Source organism: Malaclemys terrapin, chromosome 25 (genome assembly GCF_027887155.1).
Source record: "Malaclemys terrapin pileata isolate rMalTer1 chromosome 25, rMalTer1.hap1, whole genome shotgun sequence".
In the NCBI taxonomy this organism is placed as follows: Eukaryota; Metazoa; Chordata; order Testudines; family Emydidae; genus Malaclemys; species Malaclemys terrapin.
The window spans coordinates 12,781,279-12,785,780 of NC_071529.1; the positions used below are offsets into that span (position 1 = coordinate 12,781,279).

General features: G+C 46.1%; 1 long non-coding RNA gene across 1 annotated transcript; it reads left to right on the forward strand.

Annotated features, from left to right (window-relative positions):
* The first annotated feature begins 1,018 nt into the window (after window positions 1-1,018).
* On the forward strand, window positions 1,019-4,228 carry LOC128829325 (uncharacterized). Its single transcript, XR_008443327.1, has 2 exons — window positions 1,019-1,351; window positions 1,928-4,228. It is a non-coding gene; the product is annotated as an uncharacterized LOC128829325 (long non-coding RNA).
* Window positions 4,229-4,502: the final 274 nt, after the last annotated feature.

A 4,502-nucleotide genomic window follows, 5' to 3' on the forward strand; every position in this document is an offset into this window, starting at 1 on the left:
TGAACTTAGCTAATTCTGTAAAAAGCAACAGAGGGTCCTGTGGCACCTTTAAGACTAACAGAAGTATTGGGAGCATAAGCTTTCGTGGGTAAGAACCTCACTTCTTCAGATGCAAATAATGGAAATCTCCAGAGGCAGGTATAAATCAGTATGGAGATAACGAGGGCTCCTCTCCAGTTAGCTAATTCTGTATCTCATGATGTGCTTGAGCAGCCTTTAGTGCAACGGGGCCTTGTTCTCAGTTGGTGCCTCTAGGTCCTACTTTAATATAATTATATATCTCACCCTTCCCCAGGGCTCAGTGCATGTGTGTAGGAGCTAAGAACCCATTTACCATTTCACAGGCAGAAAACAAGGCCACATACCCAGTTAAATAGCCCGGCCCCCCTGGCTCTGGGAAGGCAACCAGGGGCTGTCCTGGGGCTTGCCTCATCCTCACTGTCTCTCCACAGCCAGCCATGCAAACACACAGCAAGCCCCATGTTCAAAGGTGATGCCTTAACAGGGCAGCTCAGACCTCCATTGGGATGCCCTGAACTGCACCAGACATACTGCAGTGATGACCGGGGTTTATAAGTGAGCCCCACAACGTGACCGATAGTAATAAACATCTGAGCCACAACAAAATCAGCCCCAAATGGGCTGTCCCATTTCCTCGCTCCTGCCTGTGCCTCTGCCCAGCCAGGGCCCAGAGCTGCAAATATTAGCAGCAACACCTCCATTTAGCTCGGCCTCCTCTGAACCAGCTGCAGCCTGGCACTTGGTCTGTTTGAAACAGCGGGTGGCAAAGCAACTCTTCCTGGAGGTAAATGACTACTGCTAGCTCGGCTGCGGACTGAACTCCTTTGTGTACAGTCAGATCCTTAGGAACCTGGGGGGCTCCTCCCAGTTTGAACCTTTGCTCTCCACCCCCACCCCTCCTTCTCATTTTTTTTAAACTCTGCTGTCGTCCTTGATGGAAAGCTATAGCTCAGTTTGATCAGGCATCCTCACTCTGTCCTGGGCATGGCTCCCTGTCCTCTGGCGGGGAGAGGAGGGAAATACTGTGGGGGTTGGGGAACGAGATCTGGGCTAGTCCTTGTCTCTGCCATTACAGCCACCTTGCCTGCCTCCCTCACTGCAGCAGCATCTGCGGCTCAGGCTCTCCCTCCCCTGCAGTCCAAACAGGCAGCCGGTGTCCCTGCCTCCGCTACATCCACCATGCTGGATATTTTCATCTTAATGTTTTTTGCCATCATCGGCCTGGTGATCCTCTCCTACATCATCTACCTGCTCTAGGAGCCCCAACAGCAGTGCAGGGGAAGGATGAAAGACAGCAGCCAGCCATCCTGCCAATCAAAGCCTCGTCCAGGTGAGGATTTGCTCCAAACCATTTGAATTGCTGGGGAATAAGGTGATGGTTAGTTTTGTTTGCAATGCTCTTGTTTTCAGCCAGCGCGCTCCCAGGCTTTCTGACCCAGACATGCTGCTGGCATCACAGCAGCTGTTTCCTGCACAGTAGCTCATGGGGGGGGGGGGGGGGGAGAGAGAGAGACACCTTTTTGTTTAATCAAGCTGCTTAGAACAGTTAAATATATATAATCTATTATATTTTTCCTCCAGCTCTATCTATCAGTTACTCCCAAGCAAATCAAGGGCTTTCTGCTGCCTTTAATAACCATGCTGTGTGCGCCAGCGATTTCTGGTCCCACTGAGAAAGAAGTAAAATATAACGTTAGTTATAGATAAAATAAGTGAGTCTGGTCGCATGCTTTGAATGGAGGCAGATGGGTGTTTTGCAATATCTGGTGCTCTCACTCATCATTTTAGCAACAGCTCCCACATTCCCACTTCGCTGCCCAGTTGATAAAAAAGCTGATGCCTTTTGTCACTTGTGTTTATATACGTGCAGTTTTCCCATCCTTAAACCTGTTTGGGGTTTCTGCAGCTTTCAGGCCTGGGTCAGACAAGTGTCACCTTATCCTCAGCAGCGGCAGCAGCAATGCCAGAGCCATCAGGAGAAAGAGTTAACTCTTTGCAAGCAAGCCGCTTCCCGAGCAGCTGGCGAGAGGAAAACCAGCCATTGGACAGTGCAGATGTCAAGGCTTATAAACGCCCTTGACAGAATGTCTGAGCTGTAATGCATTTGAAGAGCAAATACAAAGCAACCTGGCCTCAAGAATGGACAGAGAGAGAGAGAGGGAGCGATAATGAAACCTCACTATGGAGAAGTGTGTTGTTTTGTTTGCCATGCTGGTATTAAGGAAATGTAACTGTTCATTGTTCTGTGGCCACATAGATATCCCCCCTCCTTGGGAAAAGTACCTGCTGTTTTTTAGTTTTAGAAAGTATATATATATTTTAATTAAAAAAAAAAAAAAAGCTAAGAAAACAACACAAAATGAGAGCAAAATCTGAATATCACAATAGTATCTTATTCAGACACATCACCTTTCATTTTCACTGATCACCCACTGCTTATCACTGGGTATTGCTAAAATGCAGCTACTTCTGGGGTGGAGGGTGGCAACTAGCTAGAACACTTCGGGAATGGGAGCACGAATTTTGGACAAGGACTATAAAGGAAAATCCCTATGCATAAGAAAGATGCAAGGGACCTTTTGGACCAATTCATCAAGACAGATGGTGCTGAGCCTGTGTTTGAAAAATGCTTTTAAACACATTTCTGCCACTAATCTGAGTGCGCAGTTTATATGGAGGGGGTAACAACCAGAACACAGATTAGCCTCAGAAATGCTAGTTAGCCAGCAACTCATACTCCAAGCCTGTTCGGGGAGATGTGAATGATCATAGAATATCAGGGTTGGAAGGGACCTCAGAAGATCATCTAGTCCAACCCCCTGCTCAAAGCAGGACCAATCCCCATGATACCATGGGCCCATCTGTTTTGAGGGTGGGGGGGCCCCCATAGCTCCAAATAAAGCCACTGGTGGGGGGTTTCTAAACCCCCTCTCAATGCAAGCTGTGTGTCCAAACCGCCTACTGCACCCAGCCAGGAGTTAGATCAATAGATCAATGGGAGGTCAGAGCTTAATTTACAACTTCTTGGAGAGGTTTGAGTGAGAGGCTCTGGGGCCTTTTGGGAAATTTCCCTGTAGGCCAACATGATCCTGAATCAAGCCACTGCCTCTGTGTATTATTTCCAGTCTGCAGGACCAGGAGGGGTCTGGAGTGGGGAATGGGTGGGAAAGAGAAAAGAGGCCAAAACACCAGGGACAAGATTTTAAAAAGCGGCCACTCTTGGTGCCCATCTTGGACCATCTGGACAGTCCATATTCGTGGCCACTTCCACAAAGCTTGGCCCATTCCCAGTGCTTGAATTATAAGAAAAAATGCCCATAGGCCCTTTCCTTTTGTTGACTCAGTAGCAGTGAGCAGTGCAGGCATACCATATCCACCTGAGCACTGGCCTGACCCCTGCAGTCACGTTTAATTCTTCCTCACCCTCCAGACTGCTAGTCCACACACTGGATTATAACAGACACTTTTTGTTTTGGACAAATGCAAACAGTTTTCTGGAGTTAAAAATGGAATGCAAACCAACAACATGAAAGACTTAGTCATCCACTACTGTGTAATAAGCATCACATGTAAGGTTTATTTCAGATTGTATTGTATAATGAAAACAACCCTCCTAGAAGGTAAGATTTTTCTATGGCTGGTCTCCCACTGCAGTTAATTCTTGCTGGGAAGCAATACACTCCTGGAAATAGAAGTTTTGTAATGGAAAAAAGCTTGATGCATCCTTAACTCACGTGACACCATTATAATTAGGAGGAAATTTACTCTGAATTGTAGTGTTTGTGGCTTATATAAGCACTTTTGGGGTACAAGTGGCAAGAATTACTTGATATCTGTTGATAAGACTTTCTACAAAAAAATGTTAACCATAATTCCCATCTTTATGTAATCATTGCCAGCTGAGTACTTGACATAGTACAATTTCCTGTCAGTACAAAGTTTCCCGAGGGAGAAGTACAGTGCGTATATCTTTGCCTTTGGATCCAAATTGATGTTCTCCAGTGCATCTGTTTCAGTCCAAACTGCATTACACAGCATGCCACTGCCAGGACCCAATTGTGAGTCACAGTCAGGGCTTTAAAAAGGGTGAGACACCCAAAATGAGGAACCTAACCCTTCTCTCCTCCCCCACAAAGCAGTTAAAATGGAAACTCTAAATGTTATGGGAAGCAACTCTTGAATATAAATAAAATGTTCAATAACCTCAGTTTCATGAGTCTGTATATCTGATGTCAACAATCTAAAGTGATAAAGACAGAGAGAGCAGCAAGGAATGTGTGGAATGGTGCCTCAGCTGGGTGTAAAACCAGGGACACTAATTATATCCTTCCATAAATGCTTTCTTTCCCCAAAGGATTTCAGCAACCTAACCAACTATGCATAACAATCACTTTAGCCATATCCCAAATGCAACTAATTCAGCAGTGGAATGTGGCAGCTGTTTAACAAGGCAGGGCCAACACCACACAACAGCTGAAGAT